Source organism: Macaca mulatta, chromosome 1 (genome assembly GCF_049350105.2).
Source record: "Macaca mulatta isolate MMU2019108-1 chromosome 1, T2T-MMU8v2.0, whole genome shotgun sequence".
Taxonomy (NCBI): domain Eukaryota; kingdom Metazoa; phylum Chordata; class Mammalia; order Primates; family Cercopithecidae; genus Macaca; species Macaca mulatta.
The window spans coordinates 169432617-169460014 of record NC_133406.1 but is presented as its reverse complement, the minus strand read 5'-3'; the positions used below and the strand labels follow the sequence as shown (position 1 = coordinate 169460014).

General features: G+C 39.8%; 1 long non-coding RNA gene across 1 annotated transcript; it reads left to right on the top strand.

Annotated features, from left to right (window-relative positions):
* Positions 1-1599: 1599 nt before the first annotated feature.
* On the top strand, positions 1600-27398 carry LOC144332849 (uncharacterized). Its single transcript, XR_013401036.1, has 3 exons — positions 1600-1904; positions 26157-26283; positions 26736-27398. It is a non-coding gene; the product is annotated as an uncharacterized LOC144332849 (long non-coding RNA).

The window sequence follows — 27398 nt, the reverse complement described above, 5'->3', positions numbered from 1 at the left end:
ACCACTGGGATGGGTAATTCTCCTCTTGCTAGGGTTGGTCTAAATGCTGTCTCCATGGGTGCCAACTAATTTCTACTTGATATTGCTTTCTGCTGTGACAGGGCAGCACTGAGTTCCAATGCAAAGCTCCGCCACTACTGCGCTGTCACTCTCCAAGTGCACAGAATCTCTCTGTGTGCCATGCAGTCACTGGTGGGGATAGAGGAGGGGTGACATTGTCAGTTCAAGACTGTCTTTTAGCTGGGCACAGTTGCTGGTGCCTGTAATCCCAGCACTTTGGGAAGCCAAGGTGGGGGGATGGCTTGAGCCCAGGAGTTTGAGACTAGCCTAGGCAACATGGTGAGACCCTCATCTCTACTCATCTCTACCAAAAAAAAAAAAAAAAAAAAAAAAAAAAGAGCCAGGCATAGTAGCATGCACCTATGGTCCCAGCTACTCAGGAAGCTGAGGTAGGATGGTCGCTTGAGCCTGGGAAGTTGAGGCTACAGTGTGATTGTGCCACTGCACTCCAGCCTGGGTAACAAAGTAAGTTTCTGTCCCCCCAAAAAAGACCATCTTTTCTACCCCCTTTAATGCCTCTTTCAGGGATATGAAGTTAAAACAAAGTACTATGATTGCTCACCTGATTTTTTGTTCTTATGAAGGTGATTTTTAGGGTAAATAGTTGTTCAATTTGGTGTTTCTGCAGGGAGGATGATTGGTAGAGGCTTCTAATTGGTAGAGGCTTCTATTTGCATTTCACTTTGGGAAGTTTATATGAACATATCTACAAGCTTGCTGATTCTTTCTCAAGCCTGTCTAATCTACTGATGAGTCCATTGAAGGCATTTTTTGTTTCTGTTTTTGAATTTCAGCATTTCTTTTGGATACTTTCTTAGTTTCCATCTCCTTGGTTATGTTACCCATCTGCTTTTGTGTGTTGTTTACTTTTGCCACAAGAGCCCTTAACCTATTAACAAGAGTTATTTTAAATTCCCTGTCTGATAATTGCAAAATCTGTGCTGTCTCTGAGTCTTATTCTGATACTTGCTTTATCTCTTCAGACTGTTTTTTTCTTACTTCGTAGCATGCTTTGTAATTTTGTGGAAAGTTAGATATAATGTATCAGGTAATAGAAACGGAAGTAAACATCTCTTCATTGTGAGGGTTTATGTTAATCTTACTGGGAGTTAGGTCATGTTTAATGTTTGCTATAGCTCTAGGTATGAAAGACTTTCTTTTCCTCTAATGTACTTATGTTTGTCTTCCTTATTGTCTTTGGGTTTTCCTAACAACTCTGTCTTAAATTGAGTCTGCATCTCAAGTTCTTTCAGCTATTGTCCACCATTATTATGCTACAGTCCTGTTAAGGAGTGGTAAATGTAGGTGAGGGGACACATTCTGTAATCCTATGATTCAGTCTTAGTCTCTTAGTGGGCCTGCATCCCTGGTCTGTAACCATTGTAAGTGTTTATCAGCTTCTCCTCTTGCCCTCCCTGTCCCACTGAGTCATTAGGTGAGCTAGAGAAGGTTGGAGTTATGTAATGGCCCTAATTGCTCTTCTCTCAGTTCAGATAAGGCTCTATTCAAGTCTTTTCCCGATACTTTCCCTTATTTTGAAGTATGCCTAGAATGTTCTCCACAGCAACTGGGAGCCTACACTGAATAGACTTCTGCTGTGGAGAATGTTCTGGGCATATTTCAAAATGGTTATTCTCCTCTTCTTGACATTGCCATGTGTGGATTTGTTGTTGTTAGCATCTCACCATGAGAACCTGATGCAGTTCCTGGAGTTAAAACCAATGATGTGGGGCCCCTAGGACTGTGACCCCCTGGAATTTCTCACTCTCACGCTAGACAAAACTTAGCCTCCAGCAATTCATCCAAGTTACTGGTTAACCATTTCTGCTAGCCTGCTTCTCCAGGTAAGGTGATGCCAGCTGTGATTTTCTTTCTTCTCCTTCTTCTGCAGATTTTACTATGGTGGTTTGCCCTGAGATCTCAATTTTCTGATGAGTTCAAGAAAAGTTGTTGAGTTTTTATTTGTTCAGCTTTTTCCTTATTGCAAGGATGGGAATGGTAGCTTCCAAGCTCCTTGCATGTCAGAGCTGAAACTAAAGTCCACACAGTAATGACATTTATTGTTTCTTTTAAATTTTATAGTAGAGCTTGCTTTTTTAGGCCTTAACTTGGATTACCACAGGTTTGCCTGGGTTCCTGGTTACACCAGTTGTAAATATGTTAAAACGTGTAACTTATTTTAACACCCGCTTTCAAATAACGGAAATCATATGATTACCCTTGCAATAGAAACAGAGAGTTCCCTGATTCCCCTCGCACCTCCTCTTTCCTCTTTGTCTGCCGTGTGTCCTGCTGTCCATCTGGTTTGTCATTTCATCTTCTCACCTGCTGGTCTGCGGGTCTGCCAGTCCGCTGCTCTGCCCTGGAGCTTGGGGTTTGGGGTTTTTATGGGGGCAGGATAGGGGACATGGTGGGCCAAAAGGTAACTTTTTGGGTGTGAAAAAAGAAATGCCTGTTCTTGTTTAGGGCTGCAGGTATCCAGGCCTGAGGGTGGGGCCTTTGTGGGGAACTGCCCTCTTTTACCCAGTATTTCCCTGTCTCCTGTCCATATCACAATGATACCCTTGGGAATAATTACAGACTTATGTGACAACGGCGGTTGCTTTTGGCTCCTGCACTTGACTGGTTTTGTTACTGGAAAATCATATACCACTTTTTCCTTTCTTTCTTTAGTATCTCTCCCTTCTCACCATTTGTTTTCATTTTCACTTTTGTTCTTTTCACAGAGACCCCCAATGTGGTAACTAGAATATGTTTTCTGTGACAGTTAAGGTCCTTCGTGGTTGTATAATTTAACCATTAGGACTGAGATTTGAGAATGACTGTTTTAACACGACTTAACTGTTTGTTCCAGGAATTTTTTTTATCTAGGAATATATGACTTGTAAACTAGTAAGTAATTTCACTGTTTGCTTCAGGAAATTACTAATTTGTCCAGGAAAATTGTTATCTCACTTGGTCACAGTGCTTGCTTATCCAAAGGAGCTTACTTATGAAGACTCAAGACCGTTTTCTCCACACGTCTGTTACAGATTATCATTAATTAATTTGCTTAATCCTAACAAGTTGTCTTCTTTGGAAAGATTTGAAAGGTGTCCTCCTTGAAAGATTTGCTTGTTTGAACACAGACCTCAAAACCCTATGTGTATATATTCTTTTATGCCCTACCTCTTCTGAGAACTGTGAAGCTTCACTTTAGATTACTTTTTCTCTTGTTGCAGTAGGTTTAATCAACTTAGTTTTGCATGATCACAGGTTATTTGCATGGTCTTGAACTCTTAATAGTATTAGAATTTCTGGGGCAAGTACATTGATTATTCTCCATTATAATCCAGAAAACACTGGATTGTCTTGAAAAAAGTAAATTAAATATAAAAGACAGGCAAATTTTTTCTTTGCTTTTCATTACCTGCTTGTACATGACCCAGATTCTTATTCCACTAAGTCCCATAAGAAGCCACTAATTCTAACACTATTCTAACACCAGTATGCTGGCTGGCTGGGATATAGACAAGGTTGCTTGAATCTCAGTCCCATGCTCTGTGTACCAGATGTGACACCATTCTGCTCTGCCATCAATGAGCTATTGACCTTGTTTCCTTCTTAGCTGGCAAAAATCTACTTTGTGTGCTAATGTCAGTTCTGCACTTTATACCTTGAATTGCTTTTCTGCGTGGCCAACTTTGTAGTGTTGCAATATTTTCAGGGTATGGCAAAACGTGGGGTAACATAATCTTTTAAAAATTGACATAAGATAGGGAGGTAGGAGAATTCTTAAAATATACTGAAACTTACAATGTAATAGAAAAAAAATCAAACTGATTTCAAAACTGAGCTTTCTTAAATGGCTAAGATCTACATAGCCAAGCACACATTGCATATTTTAAAAGAAAAATAGCTAAACTGAGTTTTCTTCATATCCTGGGGTAGCTAATAAGTCTTAAGTTATACTGTAAATACAATGTCCTTCATGTAAACTCACTTTATTTAGGCAGGATATCCTTGAATTACAATTTCTATCCATCTCCATTCTGGCAATGTGTCTCCAAAAATGTTGTGAACTGAAATGGTTTTTCTTTCAGTGGATTCTACTTTCTTTTGCTATGTATCACCCTTCTTCATTCATTACAATAGTATTTACTACAAAACTGCCCTCATGATTTATTTCTCTGTAGGCCAAATCTGATTAAATAGAGCCTTATTAAGGTCTACTGAGGATTTAATCATTCCATTTACCTCAAAAAGTATAAAGAGGTTATAAATGTCACTTTCCAAAAGTTTCTGAAACTTTTGTGAGGGGTCATTAGAAAAAAGATCTCAGGGAGCCATAAGTGAGTTACTCACTTAAAAAGAGAAGATCCAACGAATCCTGGGTAAGTGCTCGCCAGCTGAAAAAAGCATATGGTAACCCCTTTACACAGAACTCAATTAGGACGTAACCATATAACTTGTTACAGAATCCCTGTACCCTCAAATGGTTGACCCGTAGTATTTTAAAGGGAAACACCAATTTTTCCTCAGTCTTTTTGCTTGACACTTCATGAAGAACTTTTAAAAAATGTTTCACTGCTTATTTACGGAAGATACATGAAATGCTTGGACAGTATATATGTGAATCGGAGACAATCTCTGGATAAAGGGATTTGGAAAGTGGCCATTGGAATAGGAGATAGAAAGAATTTGTCTTGAATAAATCCATAGGAAGGATAGCAATATTAGACACCAAGTTAAAAAAGTAAACAAAATGTCTGGGCTGAGCCAGGCACCTGTGTCAGTTAGGGTTCTTCAGAGAAATAGAACCAATAAAATACACACACACATACACACACACACACACACATATAGATATGTATGTATGTATGTATCTATGTTTATATATAGGCAAAATTTTTCTTTAGTTTTTATTGCCTGCTTGTACCTGGCCCTCTATATACATGGGGGCGGGGAGAGAGAGAGAGAGAGAGAAAGAAATGTATGAGATGTATTATGAAGACCTGGCTCATGCAGTTGTGAATGACAAATACCACAGTCTGTTATCTGCAAGGTGGATATTCAGGAAATCCAGTGATGTAATTCAGTCTGGGTCTGAAAGCCTTACAACCAGAGAAGCCAATGATGTAAATCCTAGTCTGAGGGAAGGAAAACATAAAATGAGATGTCCCAGCTTAAGTGATGAGACAGGAAAAAAGGAAGAAATCTCTCCTTCCTTTGCCTTTTGTTCTATTCAGGACCTCAGTGGATTAGATGATGCCATTCGTGTTGGGGAAGGCAATCACTTTACTGAATCCCCTGATTCAACTACTAATCTTATCCAGAAACACCGTCATATACACATTCAGAAACGTGTCTACTCTGGGGACCCTGTGGCCCACTCAAGTTGACACATAAAATTAACCACCACAAGTCTACTCCATGTCAACTTAGGACCCAGACACATCTTCTTAAACCATACTTAATCTCCAAATGAAGACAATAATAAGGTCATAATTCCACCTAACATAGTACACCTATCCTGTATACAACTAAAAACACACTAACCCTTTCCCCAGAAGAGGAGTTAAATTTCTTTTCTTTCCTTTTTTTGTGACACTGAGTTTTGCTCTTGTTACCCAGGCTGAAGTGCAATAGTATGATCTTGGCTCACTGCAACCTCTACCTCCCAGGTTCAAGCAATTTTCCTGCCTCAGTCTCTCAAGTAGCTGGGATTACAGGTGCCCACAACCACACCTGGCGAATTTTTGTATTTTTAGTAGAGATGGGGTTTCACCATCTTGACCAGGCTGGTCTTGAACTCCTGACCTCAAATGATCTGCCTGCCTTGGCCTCCCAAAGTGCTGGGATCACAGGTATGAGCAACCATGCCTGGTTGGAGGTAAATTTCTTGAGTGATGTTTTATCTTCCTTTTAATATCCCATAATATAAATACTATAAGATAAAATCAACAATTTTAAATACTATGATATAAAATAAATACATGTTATGTGAAAAGAGAATTAGAAAGAAAACAAACATACTGATTTGATTTGGCTCTGTGTCCCCACCCAAATCTCATCTCCAGCTGTAATTTCCATATGTCAGGGGAGGGACCTGATGGGAGGTGATTGGATCATGGGGGCGGATTTTCCCTATGGTGTTCTCATGACAGTGAGGGAGTTTTCATGAGAGCTGATGGTTTTAAGTGGCGATTCCTTGCTCTTTCTCTTTCTCTCCTGCTGCCATGTTAGACGTGCCTTGCCTCCTCTTCACCTTCTGCCATAATTGTAAGTTTCCATGTGGAACTGTGAGTCAATTAAACTTCTTTCCTTTATAAATTACTCAGTCTCAAATATTTCTTTACAGTAGTGTGAAAACAAACTGGTACAAATACAGACATACACACATACACACACACACACACACACACACACACACACGGAGATGTATTATGAGGAATAGGCTCACATGATTCTTAGTCAGTTTGGGCTGCTATAACAAAGAATTATAAACTATATATTAGAAACTTGTTTTCATAGAAATTTATTTCTCGCAGCTTTGGAGGCTAGAAATCCAAGGTCAGGTTGTCAGCAGGTTTGGTGCCCATCAAGGCCTCTCTCCTTGGCTTGCAGATGGCTGTTTTTTTGTTTTTTGTTTTTCTTTGTCCCTGCATGGTCTTTTCTCTGTATGTGCATCCCTGGTGACTCTCTGTGTGTCCAAATTTTCTGTTCTTATAAGGACCCCAGTCAGATTGGATTAGGGCTCACCCATGTGATGTCATTTAAACTTAATTACCTCTTTAAAAGCTCTGTCTCCAAAAACTGCCTCATTCTGAGGTAGTAGGGGTTAGAGCTTCAACATATGAATTTGCAGGGGACACAATTTAGTACATAACAAAATATGACAGATCTCTGAAAGGTAACATGGACTCTTTTTATATTATTTATTTTTATTTCCTCCTTATTCTAGAGGCAGTGTAGCATAACAACTAAATAAATGCATGGACTCTGGAGCCAGCCTGCTTGGATTCATTCTTTGCCATGCTACTTGTTAGGATTGCAACCAAAGTCAAATTGCTTGACTTCTCTGTATCTCAGTTTCCTTGCATGTGAAATGGAGTTGTCAGTAAGAACTACCTCATTGGGTTGGTGTGAACTTTAAATGGATGAATACATATAACATACTTAGTAATTGCTCACACACAATAAACATTCCATAAGTGCTAAGTATGAAGAATAACAATAATTTCCGGCCATAAAAATATATAAATGATACTTACGCATATTAATGCTATAAATAAATATTTATTTTCTGTAGAGATGTATCCATTTTTCATTAAATGGCATAATCAGAAAGAAAGATGTATACATTTAAGGTGACTATCCCAGCTATAATTTGTGTCACTTACTTTTCACATATTCACATACAGCATACATCTGTCTGACCATCTGTGTTTCTAAAATAACTCCAGTGAGATTTCAGACACCTAATATTGTTAGTAACAAAAACCCCATGTGTCTTTTACATTTGTGTGGGTGATAATTCTATACTTTAGTTTACTGTATTAAATTCACCTTTAATCTAGTTTTCGGTATATTTTGAAACATGGGTTAGCTGTTTTATTTTTTCTTTATAAAGACATTACCATCATTTTCTCTCTTATCTTCAGAAATTCTAAATAATAAGCAAAAAGGAAAATAATTTAAATGATAACTATTTTAAGTGTGTGCTTTTATATACAGTACCTTTCACCCATAACAGTGACCTGCTAGTAGTCAAATCCAATGAACTGTATTCGGGCATTAACTAATTTATTGAAAGCGATGTCTCGGCATCACTTTGTTTTCTTTTTACTAACACACATGGCATTTGCTCTTTGCCTAGCCCTGCACTAAGCACTTTCCATTTATTAAATTGTTTAGTTTTCAGAATAGCCCTATAGAGTAGGCGTTATTATTCCCATTTTACAAATGAGGAAATTTAGGCACAAAGAGATTAAGTTACTTGCCCTTCAGTGAGTACATAGCGGGGCCATCATTAGTCCTAGGCAGTCATAGTTGCATTTTCATTCTGGACACTTTTTCTTTTGTTGGCTTACAGAATACCACTCATTTCTAACCTTTCTGGCCACTCAAATAAAATCCTTAAGTCCTTTATTAAATCTCCCTCTTTCCATGAAATGTAGCTTAAATATTGTAGCTTCCCATAGTTCTGTTCTTAGAATGTTTATTTTCTCTCTTTAAACTCCTACTCATTCTAGGACTGAGGTACAATCTAAACAGTGATAATCTTACATTTATATCTCTAGAGCCACCTTTTCCCTAAAGTAACATATATTTCCAACCACCTACTCAGCATCTCCAACTTGAATGCTGAGCATGGGCAAAAGTGAACTCTCCATTTGCCTCACTCTTCCCATATTGCTCCTCCTCCTTCAGTTCCAATTCCTAAGCCTCCCAGTGGACTCTTCCATCTCCCTCATTTCATGTGTGCAATCTGCAATAAAGTTCTATTGATTCTAGCCCCAAGTAACTCCTTAATCTTGCCCCTTACCTGAAATCTAGTAGGTAGGTGCTTATAGATTTTCTGTTATCATCCATTAATGACTTTTACTTACTAAAAATTATCATTTGACCATTGTATAGTCAACTTATGTTAGTATTCTCTGCAGTTTGAAACATTTCAATCATTTCTTTACTGTCATTTTCCCAATATCCCAAACCTGAGCCAGGATTTTATTTCATTAGGTAGTTTTCTGTTTTTTATTTGCTAGAAAGGAATCGAGTTTCTATTTCATCACAAGTAAGTATCTTGATCTTCTGCAAGATCAAGCCTTTTGCAGAGTTTTAAAAAATAGATGAAATTTTTGTTTCCTCCCTCAGCAGTAACCACTACACAAATAGAATGCAAAGAGATAAAGAACTTTTAAGAATGGCCTGGTATATTTTCCTTTGGGTTAGTTCCTTGATCTACATATTCTTTGGGGAGAATGTTAATTTCATTGTCTATTATCTCTCACCTCGATTTTTGCAACAATCTTCAACCCTGTTTCTCTCTTTCTCCACTCTAATTTATCCTCTATATAATCTTCCTAAAAATTAAAAACAACAACAACAACAACAAACGCTCTATTGGCCACTGGACTAGGTGAAAATCTTTCAGAATGGCTTACAGGGTCTTGGAGAAGTCAGCTGAAAAATGACCTCTTCAGTTTCCTGAACTTCCTCTCCCTCTCTTCACCATGTCCATTAAATTCAAGCCACAATAATTTCTAGCTCCATGCACAGCTTTTCTTTCTCTAATGCCATATGCTCTATTTGTATCTGAAAACACATACATTTCATTAAGACTTGACCCTGACCTGACATCTGGATGCTCCTCCTTGATGTCTCTCACCACCTACCCATCATGTTTCCCAGGACAACCCTGCCCTGCCTTGCTCTGCCCCTGGTAAACGGGCAGGTCTCATGTGTAATTTTCATCATCTGGCTCCTTGTCTCTGACACTTTTCTTATAATGGCTGAACTCCCAACCTTTTGTTTCTAAAAATGGATTTAGATTTTGTGACTTGAATTTCACTGCTAATTTTAGATAGAGTTTGACTTCTGACTTTGTCCCTAGGCATGTGAGATAATCACTCCACAGGATGGAGCCTTGACCCCAGACTCAGTCACCTTTTCAGACACTCCTGTAAATCCAAAGGCCCCTTAAGGGAGGGATCATACAGTCTGTTAAACATCTTCTTGTTTCCCTCAGAAAGAATTGGTCACTGCCTCCTTGGTGCTTCCATGATTGTCCTCTATTTATATTTCTAATATTTCTATCTTGTGGTTATATTGCAATAATAATACTTGAGAGCACATTCTGAGGTGTGAGGAGTGTAACTTGGCACTTCTGTGCCTCCAGTTCAATGCTCCTCCTGTAGCCCCTAGTATTCCTTGTACTACTTTGTGCCCTCTTCCCCTGACTTGAGTGTGCCTCTGCTTTCCTCAACTTGCACCTGTGATTCTTCTTCAGAGTATGCCCCTGGACTACTATGCCTTTGCCCAGAAGCCCAGAGAACTGGTGGTGCCTGGGAACTACATTCATCCCACGTGGCTGTTAACCAATGACTGAATGGTGAGAGAGTCTCAATCAAGGGACAGGACCACTCTGAGGCATAGGCTAAAGCTATTTTGTATAGGACTTTGCCTAAAGCCTTACTTAGCTTCTTTCTCCTCCATGCTCTGCTTCCCCCTCTCTCTATTGATTTTTCTCAGGAGTACTTCCCTAATGATTCATTTGCATGGAGCTTGGTGCACCGTCTACTTCTAGAGACCTTGATCTAAGAATACCACTTAATCTCCCTTTCATGTCCGTTTTGTTTGGTTACAGAAAAACTATTCCAAGTAGATTCTACATAAATGTAGTCACTTCAGATTAAATTTCAATCAATTCAGAATTTTCACAGAATCTCTCCTCCTTTCTCTGTAAATTATGGTAGGACAGTCATCGTGGTGGTGATATTTTTATAGTTTCATGAGGAATTATGTCCATCTGGTCCCAGTTGTCAGAATCTATCTCGTGGCATATCATATTACACCCAATTATCTATTTCTATGTTTGTTCTCATTACTATGGTTAAGGCTTTAAAGTGCCCAGGTCTTTTTCTCCTCCTGCTCCTCCACCTTCTTTGCTCTAAGCACTTAGAATAGGGACACTAACTGTTCAGTGAAAGCAGTAACAGTACAAAACCTTTGTAAGCTAGTCATTATCATCCTAGTTTTACAGATGTAAATGAGGCTCAGAGAGATGAAATAATTGAGGCAAAGGAAGATAACTGATTAATTGTGGAACTTGAATGCAGGTCTTCTCACTTGATATGAATTTTTCCACACCACCCTTCCTCACCTTCCTCTATACCATCCTCCAGATCCTATGACTGTGTCATTATGCCTGATTTTCAAGGGAAGGTCCTGTGTATAGTGACCTCAGCCACAGAAAGCTAGTCACAAACATCTTCTTGTAGGCTTTTTAGAGAAGGGAAGAATCATTGCAAAGCCTTTGTCACTACTGGAAATAAAAACGAGAATCTTCCTGATCAGGCTTCCTCCTCAAGTATGAACATTAATTAACACTTTTCTTTCCTTCTTGGAGAAATTGTGCACACCTTTAAGCTTTCATTGAAAACCTACCTATAATAAGATCAAGCATCAGTTTTTATATCATTTTTATCTGTTTGGTAAGCAATCTACTGGGAGGGAGGGGTTCAGCCATGCTAGAAGGAAAGTATTGTGTCTTTAGGGAAGGACTGTGTTTGAATCAGAAAGAAGACCAATTAATCATGGAAATATCCCATGATGCAATGGAAGAAATGTACTCTAGGGAGGTTTGATGTAAGGACAATGCTTTTAAATTATTGATATTACAATGAGCAAGAAAGTCTGAGCACAATACTCTCTTTGATTCCCACCAATTCTCACTCTTGGGAATTCAAGACCTTAGATCAGGTGGTATCTTACAGGGTTTAAAAGGCATCTCTCATATCTCAGAGGACCAGAGGTGGTATGACCCCTTATTCCTATGCATGTGTGCAGGTGTCTGAACCCTCCCATTGTAACATGTATTTGTGCTGAGCTATGCGAGCATAGAAGCTGTATAGATCCTGTTTGGATATGCTACCTAGCAGGAAGGAAGAAAAGTGCAGTTTGAAAGGCGTGATTTAGTTAATATGCTACACTCTGCCTCTCAGGCACTTGGGGGCACATCTTTTGTTACTCTGGCTTATTTCTTCTGACAAGGGCATGATTTAGCAGTTTGTTAGGGAACAACATTACCATTTAGTGGAAGAGCACTTTCCATTTTAAAACTTTTAACTTAAATTAATGCCATCTAGAGTATATTTGTTTTAACCTATTGACTCTTAGCACTTAAACACCTTAGGCAAGATCCATCTGTATGTACAGAACCTGAAATCATTTGCAATTTGGTAATGTGTCTCATTGTAGCATGCTTGAATGCCATTATGAATTAAATACAGTAGTACCATCTTATGTTCCATTTTGAGATCTTAGAGTTGACATTTACTTGTTGCAAGCAAATTCCAGGCAAAAATTGGCATAGTATACTCTCTAGCTTACACATTTATGATATTTTAATTTTTTCATTTAGAACTCTGTATAGTAACTTGAGGGCTTTTTTTTTCTAAATATATATTGGGGATGAAGAAATGTCTATAATGAGAGGTACATGACAAAGTAAATAATAATGGTACCTTCAGAACTGCTTCTAAATAAAATTTCAAGCTTAATGAAATTTGACCTCAGCTAAAACTTTCTCTGTGTTTTCTCTCCCTCTAGTATCCACTGTCCTCAGAATGGCCCTTTTTCTTGCCTCTCTTGTATGTGTCTTCTGTGCTCCCAGGAGTATTGTTCTCTTCTGTGCCACCACAAGCTATAATAATTCCTTCTTCTGAAAGGGCCGAAGACTCCTTTCTACTGAAGTCCAAGAGAGGCTAAAAGCAGTTATAACCCCGGGTCCTCCAATTCTAGCTCAGCCTTCTCACTCATGAGAACCAGGCTGTTGGTGGGCTTGCCCCTCCGCCCCCCAAAAAAAGGAATCCCATTACTTTTACTTTGATACAATGCACTTTAAACTCATTTTGGAGGAAAATTTATTGCCTTATTAACATGTCTCTGGTTTTGTCTTTTTGGAAACAATGGATTTTTTTTTCTGGCTTGTTGGCTTGACAGTGAAATTTAGTTTTTATAGGCCATTCTCTGTGTTGCTTGGGAAGTGGATTTGGGGACCAGATTCAGAGTTCCAGGTTCAGAGATCAATCTTGAGTTCTTCATCTACTAAACTTAGTTGAGTGCCTACTATGTGATAGGAATTGTTTGAGGTACTCAGAAAGCAATAACGAGCAAGGCAGACAAAGTCTGAACTCTCATAAAGCTTATGTTGTGATGGAGTAGGGAAATATATTAGTCTGTTCTCACACTGCTGTAAAGAACTACCTGAGACTGGGTAATTTATAAAGAAAAGAGGTTTAATTGACTCATAGTTCCACATGACTGGGGAGGTCTCAGGAAAATTACAATAATAGTGGAAGGCAAAAGAGAAGCACACGGTAGCAGGAAAGAGAGTGAGGGGGAAAATGCCACACTTTTAGAACCATCATATCTCTTGAGAACTCACTCACTGTAATGAGAACAGCCTGGGGGAAATCCACCCCCATGATTCAATCACCTCCCACCAGATCCCTCCCCTGACACATGAGGATTACAATTCAAAATAAGATTTGGATGGAAACACAGAGCCCAACCATATCAGGAAACAAACACAAAACTTTGTAAGTAAGGAAGAAAAATATCAAGCCAAGTGTTACATGCAGTGAAGTGGAGTGGTATGATAGAGAGTGGTTGGAGCTGTTTAAATGAATAGGGAAGGCTTCTTTGAGGAGGTGTTGTTAGGCTACAAGTTAAATAGCAAATCATGTTATTCATTTGAAGAGCCCTGTGTATTTTTATTTTAGGAGGACGAGATTCCTGGTAGGCTAAAGGCCCTAAGGCTAGACTAAATATAGGTTGTCAGACCAGAGGACATAAGACAGCCAGTATTGCTGAAGCGTTCTAGGCAGGAGGAAGATTGGTAAGAGAAGAGATGAGAGAGGCAGACAGGAGACACATCATCTAAGGCTTTGTAGGGCATATTAAAGAGTTTAGATTTTATTGTAAATCTGTGGGAAATCATTGGAGGTTCTAAGCAGGGTACTGCTATTTTAAAATGATCACATTTGCTGCTACATGGAAAGTCAAAAAATGATAAAAATTCACAAGAAGAAGACAGAGGAAGAGTGCTGGTTATTTAGCAGATGCTTTCCCTTGGACGTCTCCCCTCTCCTCTGTTTTAATCTTGTGAGTTCTTAGCATCTTTTGACATTCTATATCCTCTTTTGATTGCTGACGCTTCCCTTGAAATCTTGGGACAAAAGTATTTCTTGGTGCCTAGTATCAATAGATTAGGCAAATATCAGCCTAGCATGGTGACTCATGCCTGTAATCCCGGCATATTGGAAGGCCAAGAAGGGAGGATTGTTTAAGCCCAGGAGTTTGAGACCAGCCTTGGTAAGATAGCAAGACCTCTGTCTCTACAAAAATAAAAAAAATTTAGCTGTGCACAGGTCCCAACTCCTTGGGAGACTGATGTGGGAGGATCCTTTAAGCCCTGCAAGTTGAGGCTGCAATGAGCTGTGATAGTGCCACTACACTCCCACCTGGGTGACAGATCAAGACCCTGTCTAAAAATAAAAAACTATAAAAATTTGAATTCTTTGTATATCAACTCAGGCAACCATGATGACAAACCATTTTAAGATACAGGAAGTATTGGGCATGACCAGGTATATGTGTTTAATATATAGAAGAAATTGGAAGCAATAGAGGTTTGTGATATTGCTTAGTCCTGGAAGAAAATGGGTAATAAAAAATTTTAACTACAGCAACTTGGATGCTAAAACCTTGTTGCTTAAGTAAGAAGTTCTAACTAACTCTTTCATGGACCATTTTAATTTAAGTCACTCATAAAGCTGTTTATGAGGATCATTAAATCATTATATGTAATGCTTTGATTTCATGTTTCAATTTCAATTCTCTTCTTTCTATGGTGTGTTACTATGCTAGAATGAGATACTGCTGAGAACAAGAAAATCAGAGTCCCAGGCCTCATGAGACTTACAGTCTAGAAAGAAAGAAAGAAAGAAAGAAAGCAATTAGGTATTTAATTGACTTTAAGCATAGTGAGTGCTTATCTTGTTCCACACTAGTTTTCTAATCCTTTATCTACATTTGAAAAAGGATTGATGCCTAGACCCTAAAGCCAACTAGACTCTCTGGGTAAGACCACAGGTACAATATTTCTAAAAGCTCTCTAGGTGACTCTATTGTGCATACAGGTTTGAAAATCAGTGTCCTCTATCAGGGTTTCTCAATCTAAGCACTATTGACATTTTGAGTGGGGTAATTCTTTGCTGTGGGTTGGCTGTTCTGTGCATTGTAAGATGTTTAGCAGCATCTCTGGTCTCTGCCCACTAGATGTCAACATAACTCCCTGTAAGTTGTAACAACAAAAAATGTCTCTACCCACTGCCAAACAGCATCTGGAAGGGTGAACTGCTTTCTTCCCATTTGTTGAGTACCACTAATTATAAGAAGTAGGCTCTGTCTATCTTTGTGATCTACTCTCTTCCTACTCTCTCCCTTACTGATTCAGTGTCAGTCATGACAGCTCTTGAATGTTCCTTAAATCTGATGCCACCACTTTAGCTTTTCATTATTTCTGCCCATGATGGCTTCCAAATAGCCGCTTGGCTAACTCCCCAACTTCTTTCAAGTCTGCTCACATGTTACCTCAGGGAAATATTCCATTATTATCCTGACTATAATCAATATTCCACCACCTTTATTTATACCCTTCCCCTGTGTATTAGTCCATTCTCACACTGCTAATAGAGACATACTTGAGATTGGGCAATTTTTAAAGGAAAGAGATTTAATTGACTCACAGTTCTACAGGCCTGGGAGGCCTAAGGAAACTTGCAATCATGACAGAAGGGGAAGCAAACATGTCCTTCTTCACATGGTGGGGGGAAGAAGTGCCCAGCAAAAGGGCAAAAGCCCCTTATAAAACCATCTTGTGAGAACTCACTTACTCTCACAAGAGCAGCATGGAGGTAACTGCCCCCATGATTCAATTACTTCCCCTGGGTCCCTGCCACAACACATGGGGATCATGGGAACTACAGTTCAAGATGAGATTGGGTGGGGACACAGCCAAACCATATCATTCTGCCCCGGCCCCTCCCAAATCTCATGTCTTCATATTTTAAAACACAATCTTATCTTTCTAACAGTCCTCCAAAGGCTTAGCTTATTCCTGCATTAACCCAAAAGTCCAAGTCCAAAGTCTCATCTGACACAAGGCAAGTCCCTGCCACCTACGAGCCTGTAAAATTGAAAGCAGGTTAATTACTTCCTAGATACAATGGGGGTAGAGGCATTGGATAAATACACCCATTGCAAATGGGAGAAGTTGGCCAAAATGAAGGGGCTACAGGCCCCATGCAAGTCTGAAATCCAGTGGGGCAGTCAAACCTTATAGCTTTGAAATGATCTCCTTTGACTTCATGTCTGGCATCCAGGTCACACTGATGCAAGAGATGGGCTCCCATGGCCTTGGGAATCTCCACCACTGTGGCTTTGCAGGGTACACAGCCTGCCTCCCAGCTGATTTCACAGGCTGGTGTCGAGTGTCTGCAGTTTTTCCAGGTGCACAGTGTAAGCAATCAGTGGATCTTCCATTTTAGGGTGTGGAGGATGGTAGCCCTCTACTCACAGCTACACTAGGCAGTGCCCCAGAGGGGACTCTGTGTGAGGGCTGCAACCCCACATTTCCCTTCTGCACTGACCTAGTCGGGGTTCTCCATGAGGGCTCTACCCCTGTAGCAGACTCCTCCCTGGACATCCAGGTGTTTCCATACATCCTCTGAAATCTAGGTAGAGGTTCCCAAACCTCAGTTATTGTCTTCTGTAAATCTGCAGGCTCAACTACAAGTGGAAATTTCCAAGGCTTGGGGCTTGCACCCTCTGAAACAATGGCTTGAGCTGTACCTTGGCCAATTTTGGTCATGGCTGGAGCAGCTGGGACACAGGGCACCAAGCCACCAACTCCTGAGGCTGCACACAGCAGGGAGGCCCTGAACCTGGCTTAGGAAACCATTTTTCCCTTCTAGGCCTCCAGGCCTGTGATGGGAGGGACTGCCATGACATGCCTTGGAGGCATTTTCCCCATTGTATTGGTGAGTAGCATTTGGCGCCTTGTTACTTATGCAAATTTCTGCAGCAGGCTTGAATTTCTCCCCAGGAAATGGATTTTTCTTTTCTACTGCATCATCAGGCTGCAAATTTTTCAAACTTTTATGCTCTGTCACCTCTTGAATGCTTTGCTGATTAGAAATTTCCTTCACCAGATACCCTAAATAATCTCTCTCAAGTTCAAAGTTCCACAGATCTCTAGGGCAGTGCCAAAAAGCTTCCAGTCTCCTTGCTAAAGCATAGCAAGAGTGACCTTTACTCCAGTTCCCAACAAGTTCCTCATCTCCATCTGAGACCACCTCAGACTGTACTTCATCGTCCATCTCACTACCAGCATTTGGTCAAAATCATTCAACAAGTCTCTAGGAAGTTCTAAACTTTCCCACATTTTCCTGTCTTCTTCTGAATCCTCCAAACTATTCCAATCTCTGCCTGTTACCCAGTTCCAATGTTGCTTCCACATTTTTGGGTATCTTTATAGCAGCACTCCACTGTCTGTGGTACCAATTTACCATATTGGTCTCTTCTCATGCTGCTAATAAAGACATACCTGAGACTGGATAATTTATAAAGTAAAGAGGTTTCATTGACTCATAGTTCTGCATGGCTGGGGAGGCCTCAAAAAACTTATAATCATATTAGAAGGGGAAGCAAACACTTCCTTATACACATGGGACCAGGAAGAAGTGCCAAGCAAAAGAAGAAAAGCCCCTTAGAAACCATCAAATCTCATGAGAACTTACTATCATGAAAACAGCATGGAGGTAACCACTCCCATGATTCAATTACCTCCCACCAAGTTCCTGCCATGACATGTGGGAATTATGGGAACTACAATTCAAGATGAGATTTGGGTGGGGACATAGCCAAACCATATCACCCTGCTTTATTTTTCTTCACAGAACGTATTACTATTTGACATTGTATCATGTCTTTTCTTTAAATCTCCTATCTCCATAAACCATTGTGAAGTATGTTTAAGTGTCTGATACATAATAGTGAGATGAGAGCGTTCCCTGACCCACCTTGCAGGATGTGTGACAGGGATGTGGCTCTCTGTATGGCTACCATGAGCTCAAAACCCTTACAGGAAAGGGAGCATGCAGATGGGCAGCTGCAGGAACTAGGGTGAGTGTTTTTTGGCTCTGGCCCCATGGCAGTGTCTAGGGTTGGGTGTCTGTGACGCTTGAAATGCCAGTGTTACAGTGCTCCTTTGGCTCTGCTGTCCTCAGAAGAGGCTTAAGTGTTAACCAGCTCAGTGCCTGCTTGGTACGCAGACCCTTGTCTAGTATCCTGGAAGAATCAGGTTACACACGGACTTGAAGAGTGGTGAATGTGGGGGATTTACTGAGTGGTGGACGTGGCTTTCGGTTGGCAGGATGGGGAGCTGGAAGGAGGATGCAGTGGGAAGATAATCTTCCCTTGGAGTTCGGCTGTCCCATGGCCAAACTCCTCTCTGTCCCCAGCTGGACTCCTCTAGATGCTCAGATGCTCCTTCTCTTTTTTCCTTCTCTGTCACACCATTCTTCTGCTCCTTGGCTCTTCTACTTATCTCCTTGTGGAGCCATGGGTTTGGGGTTTATATGAGTACAGGATAGGTGACGTGGTGGACCAAAAGGCAACATTTTGTGTGCAAAACCAGGAATGCCTGTTCCCATTTAGGGTCATGGGTTTCCAGGGTTGAGGGTGGGGCCTTTGCTAGGGAACCACCCTCTTCTACCCAGTATTTTCCTGTCTCCTGTCTGTATCAATAGGTACACAATATTTATTAAATTAACGAATGACTATATATTATGAAACGGGAAATGCAAGGTGTAAAGGAGAATTGCTGTCCTTGAAAAGAAATTTAATTTTTTTTCTTGAGATGGAGTCTCACTCTAGGCTAGAGTGCAGTAGTGTGATCATGACTCACTGAAGCCTCAAACTCCTGGACTAAAGTGATCCTCCTACATCAACCTCCCAAGCAGCTGGGACTACAGGCATGTGCCACCATGCCTAGCTAATTTTTGTATTTTTTTTTAGATGGGGTCTTGCTATGTTGCCCAGGCTAGTCTCGAACTTCTGGGCTCAAGCAATCAGCCTGCCTCAGTCTCCCAAAGTACTGAGATTATAGGCATGAGCCATCATGCCCAGCCAATCTAACATTAAGTTTCATCATCCTCCAAAATGTTTAATTTTGTTTTTGAACTCTACCTGGATTAAAAGCTTTTAATTAAAGATCATATGTGTGTGTACACACACGTATGCAGATGTTTAATCACTGATGAACAAATGAGTATGTTAAACTTTTACCCAGTTGATAGGAAAAAATCATGTTTTTTTCTACTTTTTTTTTTTGTTTGTTTGTTTGTTTTTTGTTTTTTTTTGTTTTTTTTGAGACGGAGTCTCACGCTGTTGCCCAGGCTGGAGTGCAGTGGCGCGATCTCAGCTCACTGCAAGCTCCGCCTCCCGGGTTCCCGCCATTCTCCTGCCTCAGCCTCCTGAGTAGCTGGGACTACAGGCGCCCGCCACCACGCCCGGCTAATTTTTTTTTTTTTGTATTTTTAGTAGAGACGGGGTTTCACTGTGGTCTCGATCTCCTGACCTTGTGATCCGCCCGCCTCGGCCTCCCAAAGTGCTGGGATTACAGGCTTGAGCCACCGCGCCCGGCCTTTTTTTTTTTTTTTTTTAAACCAGTGCAAAATGTTCATTGATCTCCACATGGTTATACCTGTAACCAAGTTAGCTATGTGCTGAACATTTTAGCTTTGGCCAAAATGTTTAGCTATATACATAGTGTCAACATACAACAAAAGTTGGCCAACATTTGTGAATAAAAGTCTATGTTTTTAAAAGATGGCAAAGATTTTTTCATAAGATAAAGGAAAGTTTTGCCCTATAAACTTTCAGAAAGACCCCTTCTGAGTTCTGGTGGAATTTGAAGTTGGAACAATTTTCCATTCATTTTCACCAGCATATTTACATTAATTTTCAGGCCATCTTTCTTAAATAGTCCAAAACACTTTTTCTATGAGATTTCACATAAATGGCCATAGGTTTGAGAGGTTTCTTGTGAGGTGTTATCAAGCACAACTTCCTCTAGGGAGGACTAAACTTTTATTTATTTATTTTTTGAGACGAAGTTTTGCTCTTCTTGCCCAGACTAGAATGCAATGGTGCAATCTCGGCTCACCGCAACCTCTGCCTCCTGGGTTCAAGCAATTCTCCTGCCTTATGCTCTGGAGTATCTGAGATTACAGGCATGGGCTGCCACACCCAGCTAATTTTGTAGTTTTAGTAGGGACGGGGTTTCACCATGTTGGTCAGGCTGGTCTCGAACTCCTGACCTCAGGTGATCCACCTGCCTCAGCCTCCCAAAGTGCTGGGATTACAGGCGTGAGGCACCATGCCTGGCCTGGGAGGACTAAATTTTAACCACTAGACAAGGACATTTTATTTATTCTGGAAGCAGTCCAAGTAAGGCAATATTATCATGTCCATTGGTATATGTTTCTTTTCTCTGGCCAACCTAAGTGTAGAGTACCAAATCTCCAATATAAAAATTGCTGTGGTCTCTAGAAATCTTTTTAAAGGTAAGTTTTACTACTCATGTTAATCAAATAAATAATTAACTCCTCCCATCCCTATCAAAAGTTGTCCCTTCTTTCCCTGACTCCACACCTCAGACACCAACATACAAGTTTATCATTTTCTTTCATATTCTGTATAAAACTGTTAATTGAATGCTCACCTTTATTTTTATAACTGTTTTTCTTTCCTCCTTCTCTATTTTGCCTTTCATTCTTTATTCCTTTCCTCCCCATCATTTTTATTATTCTTCCTTCTTTCTTTTCTCCTTTTTTTGATATTTATTCCTTTTTTCTTTGCCTCCACAAACATTTATTGAGCACTATTCTAGACATTGGTTATATGTAACTGAAGATTCTAGACCTTGAGAAATTTATTACTTAACTATCTAATAGTAAACGTTTACTTATGAAGTTAATATACCAAGTCACCCAAAGGATAAAACACTTATTTAAACTAATTCAGCTTATTCAACAAATGGAAGAGCTGATTTATTCATTTATTCATTTATTCTTTTATTCATATATTAACATAATATTTGTGGAATAGCTACTATGTGCCAAAAACTGATCTAGTTGCTAGAGATACAGAAGACAAAAGCAATTAGAGCATATCAGTTCTATTAAAAAAAACCATTTATTTGGTTTGATATTTTCCCATTTCCTATCAATGGAATTAGAGTTATTTGAGTTATTTTTAAAAGTCTGATTTTGTTTTTTTAAATAGGGTCTTCCTCTGTCACCCAGACTGAAGTGCAATGGTGATCATAGCTCACTGAAGCCTCAAGCTCTTGGGCGCAAGTCATCCTCCCTACTCAGCCTCCCAGTAGCTGGGATGACAACTGTGCGCCACCACATGATTAATTTTTGTATGTTTTGTAGAGACAGGGTCTCACTATATTGCACAGGTTGGTCTCAAACGCCTGGCCTCAAGAGATCCTCCCTCTTCAGCCTCCCAAAGTGCAAAGATTACAGGCATGAGCCATCATGCCCAACCAAAACTTTCAGTTCTATATATAGAACTATATATATATCTTTCAGTTCACTCATATACTGTATCTTTAAGTAGCTCACCAAAATATACCATGAACTAACCCATAGAATTATTAATAATATTTATGCCATTGCCCCACACTTGGAATTTCAAGCAGTTTAGATTTGATTGGTTAAAATATGTATAAATGCTGAAGCCATTTTCCATTGGCTAGGAATATTCTCATCTTCAGGAAAAAATTAGTTTTCTGGGCTTAAGTTTTCAAATTTGTTATTCAAAACAAGAAATCTATTTCAAAAAATAGTTCGTTAAACATCGGATGTAAGGGTAAAATTAACAGCTATGCTGCAGGAGCAATTAGGCTTACATCGATTAAGAAGAATATGCAATATTCATCTCTATTTGTTAATGTGCTCACGAAGTACTATAGGGCCAATAGAAAGTTGGATACCAACAAGAATGGGGTCCATTCTGCTGACCATGAGGTGAGATAGAGTGGAACCCACAGTAACATTGTCTCCCATCCTTATTAGAAGAAAAGTGTCAAATAAATGCCAAAGCTAAGATGGGAGGAAAGAATAGAGTCAAACTGAAGCTAAAATAGTTTACTGAGTATCAGGTTTCTAAGAGTCAAATGAAATAAAATGTGAAATAGAGAAATAAGTGAGAGTTAAGATCAAGCACTTGATAAAGAGATTTAAATAGCAAAACCCACTTCTCATTGACTGGGTCTGGCAGAAACTCCTTAAAAGCATCCAGAGTATAACTTAAGGAATGTAGGCTACTGTTTTCCTGGGGGTGGGAGGGAAATATATATTGGAACCAAAACAGGAAATGCCATTCTATTCTCCTTTGCATTTTAATTACTTCAGGTCATCTTAGTCAACACCTCACACAAGTTATAAGAGAAATACGTAAGTTTCAGACATGGACACTTAAAAACAGGGAATAAAGACCTGCATTATAATAGAGCAAAAATTTAGAAAATTAAGTGGAATGATAAAGTATAACTAAAAATTTCAATGGCAGAATAAATATATCATAAAAATTCAGAAAATCATAAACAATATGAGTAAAAGGAAGACTGACTTCTGTAACACTGTAAGAGTTAAATAACACATGCAAAATTTTAAGGAAGCTGAGGAAAAAAGTAAAACGTAAAGGTAACTACTTTTTAGGTTAAATATTTTTTACCTAAGGTAGTTGCTGAGGTTTAAACCTCCAGATCTCAGTGGCATAAAACAATAACAGTTTTGCTCATCAAGGACTGAACAGGAATTCTGTTTCCTGTCATTATCTTAGTTACTCTGGGACCCACGCTGATGACACCATCACTATCTGGAACATTGTTGGGAGACAGAAAGGGCATATGGTAAAGCATGAACTTCCTGTTAAATCTTCTTCCAGGTAGTGACACACTTCACTTGACTTGCATTTTGTTGGCCAAAGCAAGCCTCAGGACTATGCCTGAGTTCAAAGGGTGGGGAAATGCAATTCTATCACATGCTAGGAAAGAAAAAGGGATCCAAATGTTTGGGAACAGATACAATGATTGGCACAGTAGTAAACTTTAAATACTCTTTGTTTTAAAGAGTGGAATAGGCTAAATATATAACTGATTTCAAAAGAGATTCAGCTACATTAAAGGATGCATTTATAAATATAATTTGTTAAGAAGCTCAAGGATGTTTTATAAAATACCCTAATGGCTTCTTCTCTGATGTTGAAGAGAAAAATTATGAACTTTCAAAATCTTCTTGGAGCATGTAGATAGAATAAGAGACTAGTTTATGAATCAAACCTCCTACTCAAGATTATCTGTTCTCATATAATCCTTCTTTCTTACAGGCTAGAGGGGCTAATTAATTTTCCAATTTGAATTTCTATATCTCCCCATTCTTACGTACTCCAAATGATAGGGTGTCTGAATTGGCAACTGAGTTTTGAATAATGGAAGAATAGTTAAAAAAAATACTAGAAGGGCTGGGATCTGAATTAGATCCAGATATAAAGCAGGGATATCGTTATCTCCAGATATAATCGTCAGTCTCCAACAATGGTTCTTAACATTTGGTATACATCAGAACCACCTTTGAATTGAAAAAACATAGCAATGCCCAAGCTCTACCCAAGATGGATTAATTCAGAATCTCAGTGGGTGGGAAGTGTGCATGTACATTTTGAGAAGGTGGTGCGGCATACTGTAATAAGGAGTATAGTTTGAGAAACATTGGTCTCAAAGCAATGTTTGACTCAAGGAAGACTGAAGGACCAGAATTGTCCCAAGTAATTACTCCCTACAAATTTTCCATCCCCAAATTCAAGGGAATGGATATTGGCACATTGGCTGCAGCAAGTTCACTTTAATGTGATTGAGTTGGGAAAAGGAACTAGGAGTTCTTGGGATCCCAGATAGTCCACTGGGTGAAAGGTCAAAGCCAAATATTCATTATTTGTTGCTACTGCTTTTGACAAAAAGATCCAGACCATGTTATATTCTGAATTGCAAGATTTACGTGGTTAACCCAGGTAATCACTAATCAGTGGTGAAACCAGACCTTGCTCCTAGCATAGGTTGGAACCTGGCTAACCTCTAAACTAACCTTTTATTCCTGACATTGTCATGAACAACATAGAATTCCCAAGAGAATCAAATACCATAAATTGCTTTGGAAGAATGGACTATATAGCTAGAAGTGTGAGCATGGACTTGTCTGAAGCCAAGATACCACATCAATGGGCACTGGGTAACCTGGAGGGCTCTGTGCTTGGATATGGAAGGCCAGAAGGCATTGGCAGAGTAAAGTAGGAAGAATATTAACTCATATGAACTGCTTACCTCTTATTTGCCAAGGACTTTTCGTGAACTGTTTGATCTTCACAATTACCATTCTAGGAAGATGTTATTAACTCTATTTTACAGGGAAAAAAATGCTGCAGGAGTTAATGATGATCACCCACAAATACATGGATAAAATTATTTTAAGCTGAAAGCACTTGAGAAGCTGTGTTTGCAGAAAGGGCTATCAGACCTGTCCTTCCCTACATATAGTAAGCCATAAAAATTCCTTTGAGAAGAGTGCCTTCCTTGTACCAGTGTTACAAAAATAACCTATATCACCAGAGACTGGGAATTATTGCTGCAATGGACCTGTACAAATGACCTTACTGAAGAAACTGTTATCTTCCGCTAGCTTTACACACCCCTACCATAGGCCTCCTAATGACTTCCCTAGAATTTACTGCCTCTCGCCAGATCCTTTTGTCCTGTCATTTCTTCACAAATCTCTCATTCTTTGTCTAAAATGTATAAAAGATCTCTGCTTTGACCATTTTCTTCAGGTCTTTACTCTCTTAATGATCCCTGTGCACATGTAAAAATAATGACACTTACATGATATTCTCTTAATTTGTCTCGTGTCCATTTGATTCCTAGACCCAGCTGAAGATCCCATTTAAGAATTAGGACGGGTAGGCCAGGCGCGGTGGCTCATGCCTGTAATCCCAGCACTTTGGGGGACGGAGGCGGGTGGATCACGAGGTCTGGAGATCGAGATCATCCTGGCTAACACGGTGAAACCCCGTCTCTACTACAAATACAAAAAGTTAGCTGGCCCTGGTGGCGGGCGCCTGTAGTCCCAGCTGCTCAGGAGGCTGAGGCAGGAGAATGGCGTGAACCCGGGAGGCAGAGCTTGCAGTGAGCTGAGATGGCACCACTGCACTCCAGCCTGGGTAACAGAGTGAGACTCTACCTCAAAAAAAAAAAAAAAAAAAAAAAAAGGATGGGTCGAGGTGACCTTTAAACTCCCCAGCAAATCTAGGAGATTAAGTAACTTGTTAGTGTTTCACAGATAATAAATCATGAAGGCAAAATTTGAATCCTTTTCTTGGAGACTCAAAAACCCTACTTTTACTAGCATATTATACAGCCTAGAAGGGAAAAAGAGGTGATACAAACAAACTTTGACACATCACAATTTTATGTCACAAATACTTGCGCACCACTACACAATTTTATTAGACTGGAAATCAGGAGCAATGATGAAATAGAATGTAAGATAAGATGTAGTTTTGATTTGACAAGCCCCAGAGGAATAGAGTGGGAGTTTACAGATTTTCATAAAAGCCCAAAGTGCTTTTTGGGAGAGAAAACGTTGCAAATTTCCAAGCCAGGTTTCAGCACCAGACACATGTGGATGTGTAAGTGTTATTTATTACAATGCAAAACAAAAGGGACCGAGGCTGAAAATCATGAATAAACCCTGGGGAGGTGACTCGAAGAGTTTTAGAACATTCTCACAGTGGGAAGCTGGAGGTTCACAGTTACATTTATTTGATTATTATAAAAATACCTAAGATACACCCACAGTGGTGGTGAGTGGGACGTAGCTACAAATGTGTCATCACCTGGAATGTCCCGTAAATTTCCCTTTCTCCTCTAAGATGTTATAGTTTCCGTTAAATATATTGTTTCCTCTTTAGTCTACTCTTGAAAGTATTTCACAGCCCCTTATCCCTGAATTCAATGTGTTGTAGCCAGTGCCACCCAAATCCCTCAGGGACTACTTAACACTTTGGGGGCCTCCTTTGAAACTTTTAATTCTTTCTCCCAATACTGAGACTGGCCAGGGTTGCAGTGCCATTAGGGAGGAATGCCCCATTACTGGATCGGTATGTGCCTCTGACCTGGTCCCATTTTATCCCGTTTGCAGTGCTCTCCTATTCTCTTCTCTGACCTCATGACGTGGCCACCCAGATTCCCTGAGGAGCTCTGGGATGTATGCCTCTGAGATCATCTTAGAATCCTGGACTGGGACTCAGAGCCAGAAGAGTGGCATGGTAAGAAGATTGTTCCTGCTGGCCAGCATGGTATTTCTTTTGCAGGATCAAGTGAGATTTTAGATGATTGTCATTCACAAATGAGATAGGATGAGCTCAGGGCTCTGGCTATGGAAAGAGTTGGGATTCAACTCCAGTCCTTGGCCTTGTGCTTCACGAATGGGCCCATGCATCCACTCAGGCCCAACTAGGTTCTAATTGTGGTGCCACATGTGGTCCATGGCACTAAAGGGCTGTGATGAAGGCAGCAGGTATCTTTAAATCTGTAAGCATAGTCTACCACTGACAACCAGGGCACCATCCCAACCTCTCTGCAGGTTCTATGCCAGGTATCAGGCACTTCTGGGATGGCCTCACCTAACTCTCTAACCCTCTTTTTGAGAACTTTTGAAATCATTGTTTTGCAACACTAGGGGGCCATTCTAATCAAGGATTTTTCCTGCTTCTGACAGATATGGCAATGGCTTGCTCTTCCTGGATGATCTTAAATTGTGCCTTCTGAATGACCATTCCTTCAATGAACGAGATTTTTTTTTTAACCATGCCATTGGGCCCTTCATGTATTCTCCCTGCTGGTGGTGGTGGTATGCAGAAAGCAGGGATGATCGACATAAAAAGAGATCACACTTCAGGAATGCAGTGAAAATGGCTTCATGAGTTCAAGAGAAGATATAATTGGAAGAAATATTTTCTTGTGTTTAGGCTGCAAAAAAATCTAAACAGTAAATTCAATAATCAGAAAGTGAATTGTGATTCATGTTTCCCTCAATAACCTGGGTAAGAGCTGCATTCGTGATCATCATTAATGAAACAGCACCAACCTTTGAGAGAATCATTGGAAGCCAATGTTCATGGGTGGCACAATGAATGATTGCATTATTACATGAGTAATAATGTAACCAGCATTAAATAAATGGTATTAGAGAACTGCAGAGGCAAGAAAATTTATCATGTTTCAATACAAAAGTTACCAAAGAGCCATGGCATTGTGAGTAATAACGGCATTGCTGCATTTTTCTTTTAGTAGGAGATATGAAATTAGCCAGGAATGTAACCTTTGACAAGAAAGAACACAAAAAGATTGTTCTTGGACCTGAACAGGAAGAGGTTTTGGG